This window comes from Sciurus vulgaris, assembly GCF_902686455.1.
Source record: "Sciurus vulgaris genome assembly, chromosome: 3".
Taxonomy (NCBI): Eukaryota; Metazoa; Chordata; class Mammalia; order Rodentia; family Sciuridae; genus Sciurus; species Sciurus vulgaris.
Window position 1 is genome coordinate 156,095,955 of NC_136463.1, and position 26,818 is coordinate 156,122,772.

The 26,818-nt window shown below is 36.3% G+C and overlaps 1 protein-coding gene across 1 annotated transcript in view; it reads right to left on the reverse strand.

Moving 5' to 3' along the window:
* The window catches only part of RAPH1 (Ras association (RalGDS/AF-6) and pleckstrin homology domains 1), a 73,201-nt gene extending 46,785 nt beyond the window's left edge, over positions 1-26,416 (reverse strand). Inside the window, 1 exon segment of the mRNA XM_079130712.1 lies at positions 26,282-26,416. The gene's annotated coding sequence lies outside the window, so the exon portion shown is untranslated.
* Positions 26,417-26,818: the final 402 nt, after the last annotated feature.

Consider the following 26,818-nt stretch of genomic DNA (forward strand, 5'->3'; position numbering starts at 1 on the left):
AAAGATTTTTATTTATTGGGGGAGGGGGGGTAGAATCAGGGATTGAACCCAGGGTACTTTACTACTGAGCTACATCCCCAGTCCTTTTTATTAAGAGAAGGGGTCTAGTTAAGTTGCTTAGGGCCTTGGTAGTTGTTGACACTGGCCTCAAACTTGCTATTCTCCTGTCTCAGCCTCCTGAGATACTGGAATTACAGACATGTGCCACTGTACCCAGTGCATTAATGCTTTTTTAAAGGAGCATTTTAACTGGTCTGTGGTAAACAAACTGTGAGAGGGACACCTAGACCAGTAGCTATTGCAGTGGTAGGAGTGAGAAATCTCATAAAGGCTTCAACTATTGACTAGAGATGAAGGTGATGATGATGAAAGCAATTAGTATTTATTGAGTAAATATGGACCAAGTATCATCCCAAGTGTTTTATATTTATTCATTTGATAGCTTATATTTATTAATTCACTTAATCCTTAAATAATCCTACAAAGTAGATAGATTTAACCTTATTTACTAACGAAACAAGGAGAAAAGGTAAACAGTTGGCCTAAAGCTGTGGTTGCACACCTAGAATTCAAATGTAGACAGACCCACACTGTTGGATATCATTTCTTTATGAGGTGAAAATGAAGTACATAGTCTGTACTGGGAGGAGCAGGTAAGAGAAATCAAGGATTAATTCCTTAGTTTCTGGTTTCAACAACTGAGTGAGCAGTGGTAGAATTTACTAAGACTAGTGAAGAGCAGGCAGGTAGAAGGGGGTTGTTCGGAAAATAAGCATGGAGATGCCTAGCAGAAAAGTAAAGACTGAGTTAATAAGAAGTTTCACCTAAATATTGTTTCAAAACCATGTTTATCATAGAAAAGAATACAACTAATAATGATGCCACTAATATTTAAACCAACTTACATCTATTGTACTCATGGAATAAAAATAGAAAAAATGGCAGAGTGGTCTACCACTGCTAACACTAGTTGGTTTCATTTTGACAGTAACAGTAAATAACTGTTCTCAATTATTACAGGTTAAAACGTGTAATGTAAATAGGCTCCACTACCCATAATGAAACTGTTTAGTATTATTCAGTATGAAACAATATTATTCCTGTCAAATCTTCCATTAAGTTAATTATTTAAGTCTATTTTCTCTAATAACCTTCCTTTCAGGAAATATTTTAGTTTACCACACAATTTTCTCATTTGATGGAAATGGAGATTCCTTATCAAAAAGCTGGGCTTAGATTAGGACTTAAGCATCTGGTTAAATGTATCCTAGGTAGGGCAAACTAAAGAGCAAAGGAGAAAGTGTGTTTGTGAGAATGCCACTCAATTAAAACAGAAAAGGAAGAGTAACATTTAAAAGTGAAGAACTAAGGCAGGACTGGGTCATACTGGACTTAGAAAGCCAAGTCTTTTTGTCCCTGAAGGCAATGGATTCTTAAACATGAAGTAAAAGGGGAAAGGGCAGAATGGTATTTTAGTCAGAGGGCAAGTGACTGTGTTTAAGAGCTTTGAAAGACGGGAAAGCCAGTAGGGGGTTACTGTTGATATTAGGTAGAGGGAATTATGGAAAAGGAAACTGAAGTCCTAGGAGGAAATATGACTTATACAAGTCATATCCATATGAAGTGGCAAGAACAATTCATGGCATACACTCTTACTATTTACACAGATCTTTTTGCTCCTTTAATATTTTTTTAAATTGGGGGCTGAGGTTGTGGCTCAGTGGTAGAGTGCTTCCTTAGCACATGTGAGGCACTGGGTTCGATCCTCGGCAGCACATAAAAATGAATGACTAAATAAATAATAAATTTAAAATTTGTTTTCTTTTTTACAAAAAATAAGTATAATTAAAACCACAAGAAAACTTTCAGGATATAGGAGAGCAGAATTGTCCTTTAGAGCATTTCTCTTGAGTCTAGCATGCTCCAATGTTCCAAGAAGTCATGAGAAGTTTCAATTTCATTTAATATTTATAGTATGTCTTATACTTGCCAGACACTTGGAGGAAAGGGATGAACATGATGGCCTCTGTTCTCAAGATATACATCATCTATTAGGGGACACACAAGAAAATAAACAATGATGAAACACAAGGGCGATAAAAAGAGGTATGTTTAGTGAATGCACTTTTTTATTAAAGCCTTATAATTATATATAGCATTTGGATTCAGTCTGATGAAATCATAGATGCAAGAATTTGATTTCAAGCCTCATCCCCTCCATTCTCCCTCCCCCTATACTCCCTCCTCTATTCTACTGATCTTCTTAAATGAATATAATTTTAACTCAGTTTGAGGTGACTGGAAAGGGGTGATGTTTCAGGGAATGGGAAGAATGAACATGCAAGAGAGAGAAGGGTAACAATGTTTTAGGAAGAGGGCCAATATATGCAAGGGTATAAAGGTGTATGAAAGTAAGATATATGTTGAGAACTCAAAGTGACTTAGTGTTTCTAAAGTCTAGAATGTATGATTTAGACTCATGGAAAAGAAGACTGGAAAAGAGGGAGGGGCAAAATTATCAGCCATAACAAAGAATCTGGAGTTCATTTTGTAGCATAATGTTTTTCCAACAGTGGTCTGCTGATGACCTGTATCAAAACTGCACAGTGTGCTTCTTTAAAGTCAGGTTTTAAAAATAACTTATTTTTGCATTGCTGAGGATTGAACTCAGGAGCACTATACCACTAGCCCTTTTTTTGAGACATGATCTAACTAAATTGCCCAGGCTGGCCTTGAACTTGCTATCTTCTAGCCTCAGCCTCAGTTTCCTGGGTCGCTGGGATTATAGGCATGAGCCACCATGCCCAGCTTTAAAGTCAGTTTTTAAATGGTTTGCTCAAGATCTACTAAATACTAATGTTAAGGGGGTGGGACATTTTAAACAAGCTCCCATTAGTACTGCTTATGCTCACTGAAGTTTGACAACTAAAGTATAAACTGTGTGGTGTTATAATTGCTGGGAAGACTCATAAGACAATAAGTAATGCAGTTTTGTGTAGCCACAGTTAGGTTAAGGGCAGAACTATAAAGAGTAATAGTCCTGATTTCCATAAAGAAATCAGGCAGCCTTGAGATCCCAAATTTATTCCTTCTCCATCACCACAGTCACATGCGTCTTCTGAGTTATTCATTCAGAAATTCCTTCTTTAATTCCAGTTGTTTCGGCATCTTTCTCACAAAAATTTAAACCTCCTATACTGTTCTATGATTAAAAAAAAAAAAAAACATAATAGAGAAAGGGGACTGTGTGTGAAGACTCCCATGTTCAAGGAGAGCCCCTAACTGCACAAAGTACAACTGTTGCAAAATAAAAGAGGAAGGAAACCTAAATCAGATAAAAGAAACAATATGGAAAAAAAGAAACTGTGTTAAATTTAGTAAGGCACCAAAGAGGAAGAGGACCCATCAATAGGAGGAGGAAGTTAAAGCAGAGAAGGAAAAGGAGAGAAATAGGACGCAATATAAAATGAACTGAGAGTTGTCGGGGTTGGTAGGCTATGAACTGCTTGTCAGAATGGGGCAATGACTGATGTGTCTGATGCGCTTCTCTCTTCATCTAAAAGTACATTATTTTAACAGGACCATCAGTTCTGCTGTGAACTAAGTACTATCATTTGTAAAGTGCCCAATTAGAAACTTGAAATTTAACAGTCTAAGAACCTTCAAAATTAATTTTACCCAAACTTTTAATTTTCTATCCTCCATTATGTTCCTTTATATATTTGTGTTCTGCACTCACACAGCATTCTTTATCTGAGGGCCCTATTCCTCTGTGTGCCTATACTTTAAGATCATTTCTTCTGTTCTTAATTTGTAAGCAGATGAATTTTTTAAAAATCAAAAGTTGCTTCTGTATATCCATCACTGCTGAAGTTTCCTCTGTAGGTTGAGTGGCCCTCAAAAGAAAGTCCCCAGTTCTCCTTCATGTGAAACACTTGAAAAAAAAATTTTTTTTTTGCCAAGCAGGGCAAAATGGTGAGCATCTGTAGTTGAGGTTGAAGCAGGAGGATGGAAATGAGCCCAAGACTTTGAAAAGAGCCCAGATAATATAGTGAGACTCTGTCTCAAAACAAAACAACCATCACCACCAAAACTTCACCTGCAAACAGCATTATGATAAGCACTGTGCAAGACTTCAAAAGAGCAAAAAATAAACTCCATAACTTAAAAGAAAATTAATACTAACTATGGGGGGGTGGTATACTTACTTCTCTAAGAACAAAATTTTTTTCTGTGCGTATGCAGGAAGCAAACTCAAAGGAAGTCATGGTCTCCTAAGTGTTCAAAGGAACTAAACAGAAGCAATGCACTACATTGCTCAGAGGCTTCACAGGAACAAAGCCAGAGCCAACTGGCTACCAGGAAATTTGTATAGACAGTCTGATTCTCCAGGAGTGGGCTGACACCTGAACTACAATTTTGTAAAGGTGGAAACTGAATCTCCAATAGAATGGTATAGTGTTCTTGGGTCAAAAAATAATGATATTCTCCCCATCCAGAGGAAAGAGAATTTGAGTACTAGGGGAGATCATTTACAGTCTTATGTCTTCCCTTTTATTTATGTTTCTGGTAGTACAACCTAGAATATAACTAACAATTCTCTTCATTATTATTTACATTACCTCTGAGGTAATTAAAGATCATATAAGGAAGCATAAAAACAAAGAACTACTTTAACAGTCAAGGTATAACACCTAAGAGGTATAAGTCAAATTGAAGGTAATTTAGTGTTCTATTTATCAAGCACTTAAATACACTCCTTAGAAAAGGAATTCACTTTACAAAATGATGAACCATATTTTCATGAGAATAAGCATTCCTTAAGTTACACTGGATTTTCATAAAATGGGATATTCTTAATCTCTTAAACCCCAGACAAGAAATCCTTATGTATAGTGGAAAAACCAATCCCGGGTCAGTATTCTACAAGAAACTCCTAACATTCCTTTAAAAAGTCTAATAATCAATCCTATAAATACCTATTACGCAATATTTCATAAACCATTATCTGAAACAACAGCTAAAAAATTAAAATGGGAATAAACAAAAACAAAGAATCATTTGTATTAGATTTTTTAGTTACCAATATAACTGATTTCAAACAGATGGAAGTAAAGAGAGGGACAGAGAGAGAGATGTGTATGTGCATTTGTCCACTACAAAGTCCTAGTACCAATGATATCCCAGTAGCACACTTAGTGCCCAGTGTGATTTCTAAATACATACTCTGCACAAAAAGGAACGAGAGATGCTTGGAATAATGATTTCAGGGTTGGTACAGGAAAAAAATAAGATGAACCCTAGAACATCTTGTGCCAGGAAGTACTCAATTAATGACAGACAGAGGTCAAATGGAGGCAGGAGCTAGCCTGAAGGGGGTCTCAGAGGCCTGCCTGGGACAATTTAAGCATCAAAATAAATTACCACAGAAACAAACGAATAATTCCTTAACTGAACGTCAACTAATTGATGTAGATGAAATGAAAGAAAAAAAATCACCATTTTGCAACTACTGTCATAATAACTAAGAACTTACAAGTAATTTTTTAAAGTATTTTTTTAATCCAAATTTGATGAGGCTATTTAAACACTCTCAGAATATCTCCAGACAAATTACTGGAAAGACACTACCTTAAACAAGTGATCACAACATCACAAATACTTAGGCAAACCAACATTATATGATTCCTATTATGACGCCCTGAGAAGGACATATCTTCCTGTAGTATCCCTGCCAAAAATGTATTACCTGAATCAAATCCCTGAGACATTTTTTACAAAGTTATCGGCATACAGCTTTCAAAAAGGCAACACAATGCTTGATCCTGGACTGGATCCTGGACCCAGGAAAATATACAGGCATAAAGGATAACACTGGAACAAATGACAAAATGTGACTGTGGATGGTGGATTAGATCACAGAGTTGAATCGATATTACATTTCCTGATTTTAATAATTTCTTGCAGTTATCTGAGAGTATCTTTGATCTTAGAAAACATACTAGAGAATTCTGTCACAAAGGAGCATAATGTCTGGAACTTATTGTCATATGACTCAGGAAAAAGGTGTGTGTGTATGTATGCGGGGTGTGAAGTAAGATATAAACAATAGGTCAATCTGCGTAAAGGGAATATGTGAACAGTTTGCAATCTTTTCTATAGGTTTGAAATTATATTGAACTAAGGAAGTGAGGAATGGAGAAAGGGGAATTTAAAAAAGAAAATAATAATCTCTGCCTTCAGAAGTTGAAGATTGGTTAAAAAATACATCATTTAAATCAATAAATCATTTAAAATTCAGAAGTAACTTAATGGAAAAGAATAAAACAGACCATAAAACATTTTTACCAAATTAAACATACATTCAGTCTAAGAATATTGAAAAATGATTGTGTATTTCTCCAATGTGTTTTTTTTTAAATAATGTATTCATATATGTTATCTTTCTTAAGGTGTATTTTCCTGGCTTATTCAGTTAACTTTTGAGGCATATTCTGGTCCTCATAAAATTATTTTCATTTAATGCAAATAAAGACTTCCTTAACAGGACTCCCATAGCACAAGAAATAAAAGCAAAAATCAATAACTGGGATAGATTCAAACTAAAAAGCTTTCTCTCAGCAAAGGAAACTATCAGCAATGTGAAGAAAGAGCCTACAGAGTGGGAGAATATCTTTGCCAATCATACTTCAGATAGAGCACTAATCTCCAGAATCTATAAAGAACTCAAAAAACTCTACTCCAAGAATTCAAATAATCCAGTCGACAAATGGGCTAAGGAAATGAATAGACACTTCACCGAAGAAGATCTACAAGCAATCAACAAACATATGGAAAAATGTTCAACATCTCTAGTAATAAGAGAAATGCAAATCAAAACCACCCTAAGATTCCATCTCACCCCAATTAGAATGGCGATTATCAAGAATACGAGCAACAACAGGTGTTGGTGAGGATGTGGGGAGAAAGGTACACTCATACATTGCTGGTGGGGCTGCAAATTAGTGCAGTCACTCTGGAAAGCAGTGTGGAGATTCCTTAGAAAACTTGGAATGGACACACCATTTGACCCAGCTATCCCACTCCTTGGCCTATACCCAAAGGACTTAAAATCAGCATACTACAGAGATGCAGCCACATCAATGTTCATAGCTGCTCAATTCACAATAGCCAGACTGTGGAACCAACCTAGATGCCCTTCAATTGATGAGTGGATAAAGAAACTGTGATATATATATATACAATGGAATATTACTCAGCCATAAAGAATGATAAAATTATGGCATTTGCAGGCAAATGGATGAAATTGGAGAATATCATGCTAAGTGAGATAAGCCAATCTCAAAAAGCCAAAGGATGAATGATATCGCTAATAAGTGGAGGATGACACATAATGGGGGGGAGGGAAGGGTTAGTATTAGGGTTAGAGTTAGGGTTAGGGAGGGGGGCAAGTATGGAGGAAGGAAGTACTGTATAGAGGGAAAAGAGGGGTGGGAGGGGTGGGGGAAGGGAAAAAATAACAGAATGAATCAAACATTGTTCTATGTAAATTTATGATTACACAAATGGTATGCCTTTGCGCCATGTACAGAGAAACAACATGTATCCCATTTGTTTACAATAAAAAAAAAAAATTCCATTGTAAGTAAAAAAAAATAATAATAAAAAAATAAAATAAAATTTAGCATCTTAGAAAAACACCCACTCATCAGATAATTCTCACACAGACCAAAGACAGTAATTTCTAACCTTCAGGTGAAAGAAAAAAGTAATTTTAAGAAGTTATTCAATGTCACAAATACATGAGGAAGAAATGTGTTCCAAATCAAAGGCTAGTATTCAAATAAGTGTAAGCTAAACATGAACTTCAAGATGAGTTTTTTAAAAAGATGTTTTGATTTTTAAAATTTTATTCCTATAAAAACAAAAGGAGTAAGAGAGTAGAATACCAATAGGTTACATTATTCATTAACATATCTGTCCTGACCTCTTGTCAACATTTGGAAGACAGTACCAGAGTTGATCAAATATCCCTCACCTTACAAAGCTTTCAGGTATCTACTTCATTTCATTTATTTCATAAATGTAAAGTTCCTAGGAAAGACATTTTACAACTCATTACTGATAGACAAGCCATTCAATACTGTCCCCCAGACAATCAAGCAATCCATCAAAATAAAAGTCACACTGTTAAACTCATCGCCACAGAGCAATTCATCAGTGTATGTGCCAGGAGATGCAACTGTTTTTCTGATGCCATGCCCTCCTTCACACTTTTTAAATGATCACTATCCTAGTTAAGGTCTAAACCATATATCTCTCAGATTATTCTAGCAACTTCCAAATTGGTCACTTTTCTTTAATCCATCACTGTCAGACTAGACTATTCATGTCATGATTCTGTTGGAACACCCAGAATCTCCTTGATGTTCTGAATTCAGTATTCTGAATTAAGTAAAATTCTTATCATCAAACGATTTCAGACCCTAACATGGCTTCCTCCTAGAATTTTAAGCTTTTTCTTCAAAAATAAGCCATAGTTTCCCAACTTAACCTCTGCTCATGTTTACAACCTGACCTGCAATATCTCAACCATCAAAAAAGTGACAGAATACATTTCTCTACCTCCCAAAATCCCATTAAAATGACAGCAAACAATTACAAAAGGAAACAAACTTATAAAAATGCTGATAACCAGAGAGAGCAAAGGCATCAACAGACCAGAGATTTTTGGCAAATTCTCAGAAGACAGAAAAAGGTCAAGTCATATTGTAGATGAACCAGAGCAGCATTTTCACTCATCAAATATATATTAAGCACATACTACCTGTCAAACGCTCAATGTTCTAGAAGCTTAGGCTTTAAACATGACAAGTAGGGACCTGCCAACTTTGAACTTACATTACAAAGGAGAAAAATATTAAATAAACAACAACAAATCAGATGGTGACAAGTATGGTGGAATTAAATCAGGCTGTGGAGAGTGATGGGAGTAACTGCTTTAGATCTGCCGAACCCTGAAAGCCTCCTGAGTAGCGAATTTAAGCTAAGATAGGAATGACAAGGACGAATTCGGCAAAGATCAGAGAGAAGAAGCAAAGATTAGTTTGATAGGAAGAGAGAAGTCAAAGATAACGAGAGTGGTAGACAGGGGCCAGATCATCCAAGGATTTGTAAACCATGAAAAGTGACTTTATAAAGTCATTCCTCACTAAGACGATGGCAGAGGCAGGGATCATTCTTATAGGAGCCAGAGGACAGAGCAGGAAAAGGTACAGATGTGGGGGAAAGCACAACAGCACCCCGTATTCCCCACACTTAGCATTCACATACACACTCCCTCTCTACCTTCCCAACCCCTGCAATCTAGGCATTTGCTTCCATGGTTAATGAACCTATGAAAAACTCTCTCGAGATGAGTGCAAACTCAAATGCCTGCAGGAATGGGGCAGCCAATATAAATGCCAGATGGATACTAATTAGGGAATGTGAAGCCTGGGAAATGTGAGGGCATACCTTTTTAGAAAAAGTTTATTATGGAATTATGTACTGGAGAAGGTTCTATGACCTGAAAATTCTAAAACTCATTGAAATATACACTTTAAAAGGGTGTTATATATCATATCTCAATTTTTTAAAAAAAGTTCTCTTCTATTTAAAAAGAACACCAGTTAGATACCACTTCCTCTGGGAGGCCCATGAACTCTGAACCTCCCTATGGCATTTACAGCCAAACAGTTTTGTATTATGTAGCGGTTACTTGTGCACTAGCCTCATCGCCCCTATTCCCAACTAGGTTGTTTACTCTGGAGAGAGAGAGACCATAAGGTCTTCATTTTTTTTGCCCCAGAGTAACTACCACAAAACTGTATTCTTTCTTGATCTGAATTCCAACTTTTTTCTGCCAAATACTTTCAGTTTAAGATGACATCTAATTTAATATGACTCAAAGCTAAAGGTGCATTTATTTTTGTTTAAAAAGTGACCAATATATCTGGTTCTAAATAAATACTAATTTAAAGAAAACAACACTTTAAAACTTAATTTCCCCTTAGATAGAAAACTGATTTAGAAGAATCAGAGAAAATTCAAGGTACTTTAGCTTCAGAAGAGTATTTTCATGGTATTTCTATAATTTTTTCAAGAATTGATTTAATAGTTATGTGAATAATGAAGCTCTGATACGAAAACAAACAACTATAAATACGGGTTCCTGACCTGACAGAAACCCAACTTAAACTAGTTGCAAGTGAAGAATCTATTCAAATTCAAAGAAAGTTATCAGCGTACATCACAACATTTCATCTCAATTTCCTTCATCTCCCTCTCTCTTTTCCAAGGTTTCACTCCAAAATGCCCTATTCCTGTTCTGCATGCGATCTTCTTTATATCTCCATCTCTTTGGATTCTGTCTCCCCATTCTGCCCATTTGACTTTCTGTCAACATTCCTTAAAGGAGCCACTCCCAATTCCTACATATGAAAAAACAAAATCCACTGTCATTATTTAAAAGACTGTTTTTAAAAAGAACCAGAATTCTGCATAGAAACTCAAGGTTTCTATTGAGGAGAAATCACTTTACTAATAAATCCCACTTTTAATAGTTCTTCAACCTTTGCATGTTTTAGTAATTTAATCCAGCAGGAGTCAGAAATACAACATTATTCCTGACAGTAACCAGACACATATGGAAATAGGTAAGATTTAATGGCAAGTAGAGATCTCTTTGCTTTCTGGTCATCATATGAGCTGCTTTGATGAAAAAACTGAAATCTTTGAAATGAGTCTGTTTGGTATTTAAACAATACATGCTAAAGAGCATTTAACATTTAAATACAAATTCTGGTTAAAAAGAAATAATAAGTAAATCTTTCATTTTTATGTTCTAAATGTGAATTAGTAAGAACGAATCTTCATTATCTGATACCACTGAACACATCAGTTTAAAGGAAACAGACTGCAAGAACCAGTCTAGGCAAGGACTAAAGGACTAAACAAGATATCAGAACACCTGAAGTTCTTCTAGTTCTGCCACTAGACAGAATTTTGGTTAAATCCTTTAAATCCTCAGTCCTCATTTTCTTAATCTGCAAAGGAAAGGGTGAGAGAGGGGAAGGGGAGAGGAACCGACTACTTGATAAGAGCTAAAGGCAGGTGGGCTGTGGCTGGAGGAGGTGGGGCATACGGGGTGTGGCTTTGGGATATATATTTGTATCTGGCAAGTAGGAGTTCAGTCTTGCTTTGGTCCCACCCCTTCTTTCTATGCCCCTATTTTAGTGAATGAAATGTTTACTCAGTCCCATTGTATATTGGATACTTACTTATAAATTGCTTTTAATTTTATAGGAGCTCACAATGTGAGATTGTCTTGAGCCTCAGAGAAGACTTTGGACTTAACTTTGAGCAATCTTGGAACTGTTGAGACAATGGGACTCTTGGGAATGGACTGAATGTATTCTGCATTGTCAGATGAGGGTGAGCTTTTGGGAGCCCAGGGCAGAATGTTATGGTGTGGATATGAGGTATCCCTAAAAAGGTCACGTGAGATAATGAGAGAAGGTTCAGAGGGGAAATAATGAGCACCTTAACCCAGTCAGTGAATTAATCACTCGAAGGGACTGACAGGTAGCTGAAGGCAGGTGGGGTACGGCTGGAGGAGACAGGGCATTGGGGCCATGGCTTTGGGATATATATATTTCTATCTGGTCAGTAAAGATCTTTCTCTTTGCTTCCTGATCACCATGTGAGCTGCTTCCTTCTGCCACACTGTTCTGCCATAATGTCCTGCATCTTGAGCCCTGAGGAATGGAGCTGGCTATCTAAGGACTGAGACCTCTGAAACTGTGAGCCCTTAAATAAACTTTTCTTCCTCTGAAATTGTTCTGGTCAGATCTTTTAGTCACTGCAGTGAAAAAGTTGACTAAAACAAGCTATACTTCATTAAAATTAAGAACTACTGCCCTGTGACAAAGTCAAGAGTAAGATAAACCACAGACTGGAAGAGAAAATTGCAAAAGGCACATCTAACAAAAGATGCTATCCAAGATTACAAAATTCTTAAAGCTCAACACTAAAGACAAATCATGTGCTGAAAAAAATGAACCAATGACTTTAACCAACACCTGATCAAACAGGATATACGGATGGCAAATTAGCATGTAAAAAGGTGTTCCACTTCATATATCAGGAAAATGTAAATTAAAACTAGATAACCCCAGTGAATCTATTAGAATAATCAAAATCCAAAACACTGACATCATCAAATGCTGATTAGGATGTAAAATAGTAGGAACATTCCTTATTTGCAGGAATGCAAAATGGTACAGCTAGTTTGGCAGTTTCTTACAAAACTAAACATATTTTACCATGTGATCTTGCAATGCACTCTGGTATTTACCCAAGAAAATAAAAAACTATGTCCACACAAAAGTTTGCATATGGATGTTTATAACAGTTTTATCCATAACTGTCCAAACTTGGAAGCAACTAGCACATCATTCAGTAGGTGAATGGATAAACCATGGGACATTCAGACACTGGATTATTATTCAGAGCTAAAAGAAATGAGCTATCAAACCATGAAAAAAGACATGGAGGAAACCTAAATGCATATTTCTAAGTGAAATAAACATGTGAAAAAGTTACATAATGTATGATACCAACTATATTACATTCTGAAAAAAAGGAAATACTGGAGATAGTAAAATGATCAGTGGCTGCCAAGGGTTCAGGCTGGGGGTGATGAATATGAGGAGTATAGAGGATTTTTAGTGCAGTGAAAATACTATGCATGATACTAAAATATGGGTATCTTTCCATATGCATTTGTCCAGACACCAAAAATGTACACCACCAAGAGCAAAGCCTTATATAAACTATGGACTTGAGGCAATTATTAGTTGTCATTGTAGGTTCCCCATCAACTGAATTAAATACACCACTCTGTCAGGGATGTTGATAATAGGGGAGACTCAGCATGTGGTGGGGCAGCTGGGGTTAGGGAATACGCATAAAATCTCTGTACCTTCTTAATTTTGCTGTGAATCTAAAACTGCCCTTAGAGCTAGTCTTTAGTCTTAAAAAAATGTTATTTAAGAATTAAATTTGAACATAATTCTATGTTCAAGTAGAAGTAATTCTGTACTTATTTTGCCAAAAATAATGACACTTAACTTTTCACTGAAGACTACTACTGGGCTGACATGGTGGCGCAACACATGTAATGCCTGCTACGTGAGAGATTGAGGCAGGAGGATTTCAAGTTCAAGGCCAGTCACAGCAATGTAGAAAGACTACGCAACTAGTGAGATTACGTCTCAAAATAAAAAGGGCTGGGGATACAGCTCAGTAGTAAAGTGCCAATGGGTTCAATCCCTTGTACAAAAAAAAAAAAAAACAAAAAAAAACCAAAAAACAAAAAACCCCAAAATCAACCCTACTACCTAACATGAAATAACACTTCTTGTTACTCTGTTCATTCAAAACTACTTAATGAAATTTTACTGTGAGGAGTCAGGCACTGTGCTGGTAAGCACATGAAATGCAGCTATTTAAAGGGTAGATATGTTCTTTTTCCTCATGCAGATTTTTTAAATCTCTCAAAAAAGAACTAAACTTTTGTAACTTTTATGTTCTTTAAAACTCAGTGCACCTATATTTATAATATTTTAACTCTGAAACATTCTTCTATAGAAACAAGGAAAAGGAGAGAGGCATTTTTAAAGCTAAATTATGTAGAAAGAATACATTCAGCAGTCTCAAGAGTAAATAATTTCTATTCTCACATCATAAGCATTCATTGGGTAATTACTGAAATCTTTTTTTAAAAAAACCCACCCACAAAACACTAAAAGAAAAATTGTTTTAAAATGCATTAAAATAAACAGTCCCAACCATAACTGGTTATTACATTTTATTTTACTGTACATGATTATCAAGAATTAAATGTTCCCCCCAAAAAAAGTTCACAGGAAGAAAAAAACACTTTTGGGGTCTACTGACCAAATAATCAACTCAATTATTACACAAATGTTACAACACAGGAGTTAAAGCATTTTACGCAATTCTCCAATTATCAGTCGTACAGCTAGGACAGCTAACATTTCTTTAGAGCAAATACTTTTCATTCCACTGTGAATAAACAAACAAAAATGCTTTCAGTCTTAATAAACATTTGCAAAAATACAATCTTCATGGATTAAAAACACTAGAAACCTCTTATCCTAATAACGAAACTTCTAGAAACATATTAAAGAATAGTAGAAATAATATCCATCAAATTGGCAAAAAGCATAATAAAACCAGGGGTTGGGAGGATGCGGAGCAATGAGAACATTTTGGTGGAGACATATTTTCCTCACCATTTTGGAAAGCAATTTAGAGATTATATATCTTAAGATTTGACAATACCATTTCTAAGTGTCCAGCTTGGAGATAAGCACCGGGAGAAATGTAAAATGATGTTCAATATGGCATTCTAACTATCTAACTCTCATGGAAAAAATGGCTTATTCTAATGAAAAAGAATAAGCTGGATTTCCAAGAATCAGTATGGATAATGCCAATCATATTGTGGAGTTAAAATGTACTTTTTATAAAGGTTAGTATGAAAAACTCAAAAGCATAGAACAGCAATAAAATTTTATAAATAAACCAATTTTATGAATAAACTGGGTGTGGTGGTGCATAGCTATAATCTCAGCTACTCAGGAGGCTGAAGCAAGATTCAAGGCCTGAATGGGCAATTCAGCAAGACCCTGTCTCAAAATAAGATTTTAAAAAGGCCTGGGGATGTAGCTTAGTGGTAGAGTGCTTGCCTGGCAGGCAAAAGGCTCTGGTTTGATTCCCAGTACTGCAAAGTAAATAAATAAAATTTTGTGAATATATACATGTGCGTGAAATAGTACTAAAATATGCATGGGACAACATAAATTATCCTAAAGAGGACTTTTATTGTATGTACTTGTCTTACTTGAAGCAAATATAAATAATACATTACTCCTGGAGGTGAGCAGGTGCAAGTCTACGTATTACACTTGGGTTTAAAGATAACTTTAAAACAAATTTCAAAATGTTTAGACACAAAGATTGCAAACAAATAGGCTCAGCAAAATCAGTTTGAATGGAAGAAACAAAACTAAACTGTTTACTCAAAAATGAGTTAAATTCGTACACACATGAGAAAATATAGAAAAAATCTTAATTATGGTCATTTCTGGGTGGTAGGATTATGCTTTATTGTCTTTATAGATTTCTGTGTGTTGCATATTTCCATTAATATTATCAATGAAAGAAAAAATAATACAGCAAATCATAAAACACACACTCAAAATCCTATGGTGAAAACATATACTCCAATTAAACAAATAGGATTAAAGTTTATTTTTGATTCTAAAAATATCAGACTATAAAAATATAATCCTCAATAAATGAATATTCGCAATCATATAAGCCAAATTAATTATGACAATAACAGCCTAAATGCCTACTTTTATATTTCTAACGGTATCTGTTTTAGTCTTCTCTATTGTTAGCATTCCCTTCATCTATGAATCAGACAACCATTATCATAAGGAAAATATGAATACCAAACCTTAACATATCATAAAAACAAAGCATGTGTAAAGGATGATTTGTTAAAAAATAGAAACAGGAGAGCATAATGTTTATATAATGTTCTAAGGCAAATGAAATACATAAAAGACTACTAGAGAAATTAAAGACATAAAAGAAATTAAAGAAATAACTGGCCAGATACACCATATCAATGAACTGGAAGATGCAATATTATTGTCAATTCTCCCAAATTGACTAGGTGGCTGATGTAATTACAAACAACAACCCAGGCAAACTTTTATTTTTTACAGAAACTGACAGGGTGATTCTAAACTTTATATGGAAAAACAAATAACTTCAAATAGCCACAACAATCTTGAAGATCGAGGCACTTACTCTATCTGATGTCAGGATTCACTATAAGGTCATACTTAAGACAATGCAATATCGGTAAAAGGATAGGGAATTAAATGTAACAGAATGGCGAGTCCATGAACAGACTGATGATTATACAATCAAATGATTTTCAACAAGTCTAAGCAGGTAATGAGGATGAGTGTTTGACAAATGATGCTGGAAAAGTAGGTAGAATATGGGGAAAGGAGTTTCAATCGCCATCTATACCATAAGCAAAATTTAATTTGAAATGGATTACAGATTTCAATGCAAGAGCTAAAATTATAAAACTCCTAGGAGAAAACATAACTTTTCAACTTTGGTATCGATGATGTATTAAGAAAACACTAACTATAAAAGGAATAAATGAATAATTTTGGTGAAGTCCTATGTAAAAACTTCTGGTCTCTGAAAGACACTACTAAAAAATAAACGGGAAAGCCACAAATTAAAATATTCACATATATATCTGATAAAAGGCTTATATGTAAAATATACAAAGAATTGTTACAACTTAATAAAAAAGATATATATCCCAATTTTAAAAATGGCAAAAGATTTGTATAGCTACTTCCAAAAAGGTTAATAAGAACATGAAAATTCGATCAACAGTATTACTAATCACAGAAATACAAATCAAAACTACAATAAGGGCTGGGGCTGTAGTTCAGTGGTAGAGCACTTGTCTGGCAAGTGTGAGGCACTGGGTTCGATCTTCGGCACCACATAAAAATAAATAAAAGGTACTGTGTCCATCTACAACTTAAAAAAAAAAAAAAAACAAAACTACAATGAGACACCACAGTATCCAGGAAGATTGACAATACCAAGTGTTTAGACACACAGCAATAAGAAATACCATGTAATGTTACTGGATATATAACATAGTACAACTTTGGAAAAGTCTGCCCATTTCTTAAAAAGTTAGAAATATACCTACCCTATAACCTAATATGCCCTCATAAAAATTTATCTAAGAGAAATGAAAACATGTCCATGAATATCCTAACACCATTATCTGTAAAAGACAAAAATGCAAATAGCACACAAAACATAATATATATATACATACTGGAAAACCAATCAGCAATAAAAAGGAACCAATCTAAGCAACATGGAACAATCTAAAAATCATTATTTTGCATGAAAACAAGCCTGACAAGGCTGTGAGGGCAGTGAGGGGTGAGTGAATATTTAATTCCATTTATACAAAATTTTAGAAAAAACTTCATAGTGATAGGTTGCTAGGAGACAGGTGAAGAGTGGCATAAAAATCCAAAAGGATATGAAGAAACTTTGGGGGATAATGGAAAGTTTGCTATCTTCTTGTAATGGTTTCATGAGTGTGTGAAAACTTATCAAATTGTACACTTTAATACATGCAGATTATTATACAGAAACTATACCTCAAGAAAGTAGTAAAAATATTTTTTTAAAAAAAACAAGCAAGTCAAAATACTTTAGAATAGAATTAGAAGTCAAGGCAATAACTATTCCTGAGGGTGCTGAAGTATTGTGAAGTCAATGAGGAACACTTCTGATGTATTGGTAATTTTCTTTCATCTGTGTACTGGTTATATGGGAATTGAAAACGTACACTTACAATATGTGCACTTTTCTTAATAAAATTCAAAGGAGAAACATCTACTTATATGGCCTAGCAATCCCTCTCCTTTATCCAAGAACATTCACAAAAAGACTCCTACAAAAATAGTCAGTTGTTTTCTTCATAACAATTCCAAAGTGGAAGCAGATCTATTGCTTATCAACTGGAAATTGGATAAGCAATTTATGACATATACATACAACTGAATATTACTCAACAATAAAAAGGAACTATTGATATATGCAATAACAAAGATGCATCTGAAAATATTATGCTGAGTGCAAGAAGCTAGAGATAAAACATACATAGATAAGATTCAATTAACAAGCAGTACAGAATAGGAAAAACTTACCTGATGTGAAGCAATTGTGACTGCAATTGAGGAGAGACTGAAAAGGAGGAGGATAGAGTCATGGGAAATGTTTTATGTCTTGCCAGGGGTACTGAGGGGAAAACAAATCTCACTATGGATATGAAAAAAATTCTATTATCTACTACTGAATAACTAAACTCATATTTAATGGGTACTTTTGATTTACTTTGAATAATTTCTGAAAGAAAAATGCAAAATCCAAATTTAGGCTTCTGAAATAGGTCTACGGTTTCAACTGTGGGAAAGAATAAATTTTATTAAAGTCTCACTTTGCTGACATTTATCTACTTTTTTTTCATAAACATTAGTTTCCAATTAGAGAACCAGAATGTCTTGTCAGAGTCATTTATTTTTAAGATACATCAATATAAGAATATTATATTAGTATGAAAGGAAACAATATGAAAGGCTCATTATTAACAATATAAATTCAATTAAGAACGTACAGTGGTTTTCAAAACTGAGGTGATCCATACCTTAGGAGATGGACAATAATTCACTGGGTATCATATGAGAAGTTCTGTTTTTATTTAATCTTTATCTTAATATACACGGGTATTCTAACTATAATATATATCTCTTAACATGCAGAACAACACTGGCATCTGTATTGTGGCCACCTGTCAGGCAGTCATATCATATCAAGTAAGCTAAGTATTCAGGTACTAAGCAATTCCAAGTCTCAAGAGGGAAGAGTGATAGTGTTCAGTAATGAAGTAACTTACCTTTTTGTAAACTCTTATCTTTTTGTAAACTTACCTTTTGTAAACTAGTGCTTTCAGTAAACGTTTTCTTAAAAGAAACAATGGTTTATGGAAAACTGTACTACAAAATCTTTCACAAAGCAGTTGATTTGACCTTAACAAAAGAAAGCTGGGGAAGAGGATGGTTAATTTTAAAAATCAACTACTGCAGCAAAAGAGAAAATGAAGCAAGAAAAGAACCAAGGGTTACAGGATGTTATTGATGTGGTTGAGGAGAGACCTTGGTATTCTGTAATAAACAGCTTTGTTTGCTGTCTCATAGAAAAGTATTTTAAAAGAATTGTCATTTAAAAAGTAAGTTCAGTATTTGTCTTTCACAAAGACAAAAACTCTAAGTTTGCTGACTTTTCATGATTGACAAGTAGTGTGGAAATATGCTACCTAGCTCTTGTTTTTAAAAAGCAAAAACAGGGTTAATCTACCTTAAAGGCAAATGAGACAGTTTAAAACTTTGGAATAACTATATTCTGAAAACAAAACCAAAAACATTTGTACCTGCACACTCTAAACAGAGAAGCCATTTCTAACATCTTAAAAGCCTTCCAGCAATTTCAATGTATTCTGAATCCAACTATTAAAAATATATAATTGCAAATCCTCACATTGGTTTGCAAGAACAGTTGACTGACAGAAGAAAAGCAAACTCTAAGTCAAATCTATGTAAAATAATGGACAGAAACTTAATACTGAGTATCTGCAATCAGAAAGGGTAGCCAAAGGTGCACTTGCTCTTTTTGATTACAAGTTCCTTAATGAGTTGCCTTTAAATTAATAAGAGCATCAAAAACAGGTATCAAAGTAAACAGATTTAAGACCCAGACTTTGGAAATTCCCTATCACCAAGTATGAAAACCAAGGTTTTTCAAATGAAATACAACACGTTCACTGCTTTTGCTTTAAAATGTACCATTTATTTTTAAAACTTAAGGTAAACAAAAAGGTTTCTGAACCACTGCTAACATTTGCAAAGCATACTACTCACAGATAAGGGGGACTCACTAATTTCCTTCACCATTCTCAAATGTCATCTGTCACAATACGAAATAAACCAAATGAGCCAATAAATAATTATCCTTTGTAAATAAACAGTAGATTTTTGTGAATCCTTCCAAGGAGATAAACTACAAACAATAAAAAAAACTCCTCAAATAAGGGCATTCATGAAAACCTTATCATTGAATTTCTATTATGTACACTTAAGGGACTGAGGAGTATATTTCAGATGAGTAAAGCCAGGTCTGATACTCCAGAACACAATGGGATATAAGATAGTACACAACATAAAGCAAAGCAAGTAAGGCCTATAGGAATTATGAAGAAAAGCAATTAATTCTGATTTCAGTTCAGACAGGTGCACACTAATGGAGCTATATCCAAAGGATGAGTAGGTTTTGACTGGTAAAATTAGAGCAAATAAACCATGCTTGGGAATTGTGCATACAGGATTGAGGCATGTACAATTTGGGGAACAAAAACAAAAGAATATATTTAAAAAAATTTTTTTTTTTTTAGTTGCAGATAGCACAATGCCTTTTTTTTTTATGTGGTGCTGAGGCTCAAACCCAGTGCCTCACATGTGCTGGGCAAGCACACTACCACTGAGTCACAGCCCCAGCCCAAGAATATATTCGTATTTGCAAGTTATAGTATTTATTGTCTTGTCATTCTGACTTAGTTAACACTTTCCTTGACATCTCAAACTTAAGATCCTCCTAAAGGGCTAAAGCATACCATTTTTTTTAGTGTAGTTACAAAAGTGACTTATTGTGATTCTATAACATTTCAGTCTATCTACTGTTTTTACAGTCTTCATTTTCACCAGCTATTACCATTCTTCACCAAGGAGCTTAAATTTTAAGTTTTATTTAATAATGATAAGACATCACCATGGACCTCCCAATCTTGCTTTTTTCCCTCATCTAATGAACTGTCTCACTTTTCCAAATGTAATCTCAATCTCTTCACTTCTTTTTAACTCTCAGTCCTGCTTCTTTGTAGACCCAGCTTCTACAATGACATTCTCTCCTGAGTCCTGTCTCAGTCTTTCCACTTAAAGTGGCATTCTCTCTATTTTGGAGAATATTTGTCTCTTTTCTTTCTTGATTATGCTTAGCTCTGTCTAATGCAGAGAAACAGTATGCATTTTATTAACAGCAAAAATACATACTTTTAAAAAAGTCAATTTATAAACCATGAGTGATGTGCTTTAAGATATTATCCTCAAAGTGTGGTAAATATTTCAGATTAAAATAATAGCAATAAAGAGCATGGGATGAAACTTTAGAAATCATATACTCTGGAAGTTGACTAATATTTCACAATAAAACTTTCCTGGATGAAATCTTATGTAGTGTCCCAACTATGTAAAACTGGCTAAAGAGTTGTTAAAATTATTTTTTTGTTCAAGTATATTATATTAGTTTATTATAAGCTGGACAAAGTGTGAGGTAGAAGTATGAGTTAGTCTTATGACCACCTAAGTAATACGTTTATTTTTGTAAAATCTTGCTTTGATTTCGCCCAGATAACAGTTCCAAGTAGACAGTTTTAGGTTTTGCAGTTTTTAATGGTCTACTCCATAGCCTCAGGACACTCTTCAAGTAGATGAATCCAGAAATTAAAAATAACAATACCAATAATCTGTTCTTCCAAAATTGACTTAATAACATTTAACAACTGCTTACAAGGCAAATAATAAAAACTCAAAACTTGCAATTAGCTAAAAACACTTCATTTGTAATATCAGAACTTACTATTATATGTTCATTATTCCTAAGCAAAATGACTAACACAGAATGAGTATGCTCCCAAAGAAATGTGCTTAGGTCTTGCTTATTTAATTGAGCACAATGCATTGGACACAGTAAGGTATTGTTGAGAAATTTTAAGTAGATCTGCACAAGTACTGGATTTCTAAAATGAAATCTATTTCTTTCTACAATATTCCTTATTAAGGACCCATTTAAAATTCACAAGCACAGAGACAGTAAAAATAGGATTATGCTAAAGAATGCCCCCCTCCACCAATTAATTATATATAATAATGTAGCACTATGGTCTTCAGTGTGGTAAAAATTTTAAACATATACATGCATACATACACACAAGTATATGAGTATAGGAAGGTGCCAAGACCATTCAATAAAGAAAGGATAGCCCTTTCAACAAATAGTGCTGAAAGGAACTACAGGCAAAAAGAATGAAGTTAATACTTTTTGTAAATAACACACAAAAAACAATTCAAAATGGATCAAAGACATAAATTTAAGGGCTAAGACTGCAAAACTCCTAGAAGAAAATACAGGGGGAAAATCTTCAAAAACTACATTTGACAATGATTTCTTGGCCATGACACAAAAAGCATAGGTGACAAAAGAAAAAGAAATTTAACATCAAAATGAAAAACTTTTGTATGCCAAAAGACACTATCAAGACAGTGAAAGGTAATTCAAAATATGGAAGAAAATATTTGCAAATCATATATTTGATAAGGAGTTAATATCCAGAGGATATAAAAAACACTCCTATGACTCAACAAAAAACCAATACAATTTAAAAATGGGTAAAGGAATTGAACAGACATTCCTCCAAAGATAAATCAATGGCCAGTAAGCACATGAGAAAATGGTCATCATTACTAATAATACATTAGGAAAATCCAAATCAAAACCACAATGAAATACCATTTCACACATATAGTAGTGATCATAAAAAACTATGTACATATATCCAAATATATGTAAATAATAAATATATAAAATGCATGCACATATGTGTGCATATATATATATATATATATATATATATACATACACACATATATATACATATCTTAAAGAAAGGATTGGGGTATAGCTCAGTGGTGGAGTGTTTGTCTAGTATGTGCAGGGTCCTGGCTTCAATCCCCAGCACCACAGGGGGAAAAACAAACCCTGACAATGATATGGAGAAATCAGAAAACTTGTGCACCGCTAGTAGGGATGTAAAATTCACAACTGCTGTGGAAAACAATATGTTAGTTTCCCAAAAAGTTAACTATAGAATTACCCTATGATCTAACAATTCCATTTCAGGGTATACACCCCAAATAACTGAAATTAGGGACTCAGCTGTACCCCAATGTTTGTAGCAGCATTATTCACAATAGTCAAATGGTGGAAACAGTCAAATGTCCTAACTGTGGAATACACATACAATGACACATTAATTAGTCTTAAAAAGGAATGAAATTAGCTGGGTATGTGGCACACACCTGTGATCCCAGCTACTGTGTAATCCCAGCTACTCGGGAGACTGAGGCAGGAGGATTTCAAGTTTCAAGTCAACTTGAGCAACTTAGCCAGATCCTGTTTCAAAAATAAAAAGGTCTGGGGATGTACTTCAGTGATAGGACACTTGCCAGCATGTCCAAAGCCCTGGGTTCAACTCCCAGTACTGGGGGCGGGGGAGAAGAAAAGGAAAGAAATGCTGATATACACTATAGCATGGATGAATATTGATTAATTATGCTAAATAAGACAGACACAAAAAAATTATATATAATTTGACTTATATGAAGTACCCAGAGTAGTCAAATTTATAGAGACAGAAAATAGAAAAATTATTACTGGAGGCTGAAGGGTAGGTGGAGAATTATGGTTTAATGGGTAGAATTTCAGCTTGGGGATAATGAAAAAGTTCTGGAGATGGGTAGTGTAACAGCTGCACAACAGTATGAATGTACTTAACACCATTAAAAACACTGACAACAACAACAAAAAAAGATAAATTTTATATTACATATAATTTACCACAGATTTTTTAAAGAGCATGTGTATTTTTTAAAAGAGTAGTAGCACAGTAAGATTGTTAAGAATAAAAGCTTAGGCTGCTAGTTTATAGCGCTGTACTTTTGGGGTGAGTAACTTATTGTATGTACCTACTTTCTTAAATAATAAGGAGTCAATTGCATAGGGTTATGGTGAAAAATAAGTGCTTAAAATAATGCATATCATATAGTAGTCATTTTGTTATTAAAAGCTTAAAGATATTTTAATTCAAGTATATACACACACACATATATTGGGGAGAGGGAATTTTTTTGTTTTTTGGGCAATTTGTTTTTTGTTTTGTTTTTGTGGTGTAGGAATTGAGCCCAGGATCTTGCACATGCTAGGCAAGTGCTCTACCAGTGAGCTACACACTCCAGCCCCTTTAATGAGATTAAATCAGACATGGGCAGAACCTCAGAAGCTTCTCCTCAAAATTCTTGGTCAGTAAAACCCTTGAAATTTAATAGGTAAAGGAATTAAGAGTCCAAGGCATGTTATTTGCCTTATAGCACATATATATTTCACTAATAGTAAGTTTCCTAAAATAAGCAATTACTTCTAAACCAAAGCAAATAAAGTCACATGATTCTATAATGGCTATCTAAGAACATCAATAGTGTGATAGTTATCCATGTTGCTAACCTCATAAGCATTTATTCATTTATGGAGTGGGAACCATAAGGTAGAAAACCATAAGAAAAAACAATTTAACCTTTTAAAAAGGTTAAAAATACCTTTTCAAAAAACAAAGTGTTAAAAATTGTGAAAACACACCATGTGCCCTATACTCCACTCCTTTCAGTTAATAACCTACTACACAATCTTAGTGAGATGGGTGAGTGAAAAATTAGTTGCTGCTTCCTACAAGTAGAGCTAATACTCATCATAAGGAAAAATCTACAAATAATTACTAAATTCAAACAAAAGAGAGCAGCAATTCAAATAACGCAAAATGTGTAATGCAAAATAATCATGTATTAACTTTCGCAGATATTTTTGTACTTATTTGAACAAGGCTACATCTGATTTCTGGGAAAATCAAGACAAAAAAAAAAAAAAAAACACCTGAAAATCTGAAAGACTCAAGAAGAGCTAAAACCTTTCAGAGTCTGTTTTGCCCCTCCCCCAATGATCCTCCTCAATTCAGCTCAAAAGGATAGCACCACCTCCAGGTGGAATGACTTCCCCTCCCCATCTGCATCTGTTGAAATCCTACCCATCCTTAAAGCTTCTACTCAAATGCCAATGCTTCCAAGGATTTCCAATACCCACAATCTAGAATCAACCTCTCTCCTCCACTTCCTTATTCCACATCTCTACTTCAATATTTATTATATAATGTACCATATTAATTACAATCACCTGTATCCCCTTATTACGCCCCTCCCCCCAAAAAACCTGAGAGATCAGTAGAAAAGGAAGAAAAGGAATTAACATTTGCTAAACACCCCTGTGCCAGGCAAGGTGCCATTACTTTTGCATACATTATCTCATTTATCCTGATGACAACTATCTGGGGAGGTATAAACAGGTGGTGTTATTCCTGTTTACTGATGGGGAACTACTTAAGAGTTCAATAGATTATCCAGGTGGCCAGCCAATCCCAATGTGTATGGAACGTTGGTTTCCCACCCGCTTCCCTCCATCCTGCTCCAAAGAGCTCTTACAACCATCCCAAGTTGTAGGTCTAACCTATATCCTTTACTCTGCCTAATTGAGAGTAGGTATTTCACAAATATCTGCTGAAATGAATATTCTCACGGACTCATTATCACCCTTTAATAATCTGATCACGGCCCACCCCTAGCCCGTTACCTTCACTGTTCCTTTACAGTGGACTTCGCATACTTAGGCTGCTCTCCACATCTCCATAGGAAATGCTGCAGACAACATCAACCCTTATTGGAAGACTAAGTGAAGAAACTATCCATTCTCCTACATTTCCCCAACTGCTCTTCCTACAGAATACAAGAAATGTAATACACGAGACACATGTAACACTTAATGTGAATCCCATAAGCTCTTATTTCACACAAAGTCACGTCTTCTTCGTGCTTACAAGGTATAAGGCTTATGCGGTTTCCAACTTGCATAGTGGGGCCACCCTAAGACACTGCCTGATTAAGAAAAACACATCTTAGAGACCATATTAAAACGAGGGCATCCCAACTAATACTATTACACTGCTGCCTCCCTTTCTGCCCCCACCCATTGAGCTGCAGTTTGGATTTCCGGCGGGAATGCACACCGAAAGATGAAACGGGGCTAAAACGCATTGGAGCGAGCGATTACTTACCCTCTTTAATGAGAAGACGGGGAAGGGGCCCCGCCTTTCTAAATCTCTGCACTGAACTCATCTGTGAATGGTGGGGGCATCGAAGCCCAAGCAATACCACCTCGAGTCACTGGTTTCTGCGGCTGGTCGGGGGACAGTCCCTTCCTCCCCGCGGTCCCGGGCCACCAGCCCCCAGTGCCGGGTCGGAGAATCCCAACCGCACCCTCTCCAGGCGGCCCCGGATCTCATTGTCTCCCTCTGTGCGGCTCCCAGGGGCGCCAGGTGCCACCCAGGCCCGTCGACCCCCACCCATCCGCAGGGTGCCTGGCTCGGCGCTGATCAGCCGGCGCGAGCCCGGCAGCGACCCCGCCCCAGGCAGCGAACGCCCGCACCGCGCCCGAATGGCCGGGCCGAGCGCCGGGAAAAATGGAGGCGGGAGCCCGCCGACTCCCGGCTCCGCCGATTCCCTCCCCGACCCCGAGGGCGAGGCGGAGCACTCACCGCGGCAGCCGCTCGGTCCTCCGGCGGCCCCGGCGACCGTCGTGGCCCCGGACAGGGCTGCCGCTGCCGCTGCCGCTGCTCGCGCTCCTCCAGCCGCCGCCTCCTCCCCAGGCGCGGCGCTCCTTCCCCGGAGACGCAGACAGCGCCCGCAGCTCCCGCGCCGCGCGCTCCGTGACTGGCTGACCGACCGACGGACCCACCGGGCGGCGGCGGCGGCGGGGGCGGGGCGGCCGCAGCGCCCCGCGGCGGCGGACCTGAGTGCGGCCGCGTCCGGCGGAGACGCAGAAGGCGGGGCCGAGGGCCGGGCGGCCGAAGGGCGGACCGCCTCGCGGCCGGCCGCGCGCGCTCCCTGCCCGTCGCCAACCGCTCACTTCCGGCGCAGGCGGCCGCGCGCCCCCCTCCGGCTGCTTGGCACTCGCTCGCGCCCCTCGCCGGCCGCCCCCAGCCGGCCCCCTAGCCGCCGCTGGGCTCCCGGCCCGCAGGCGCCCGACCGCACCCAGCCGGGCAGTCCTCCGAGCCCCGCCTTTCCTCCGCACG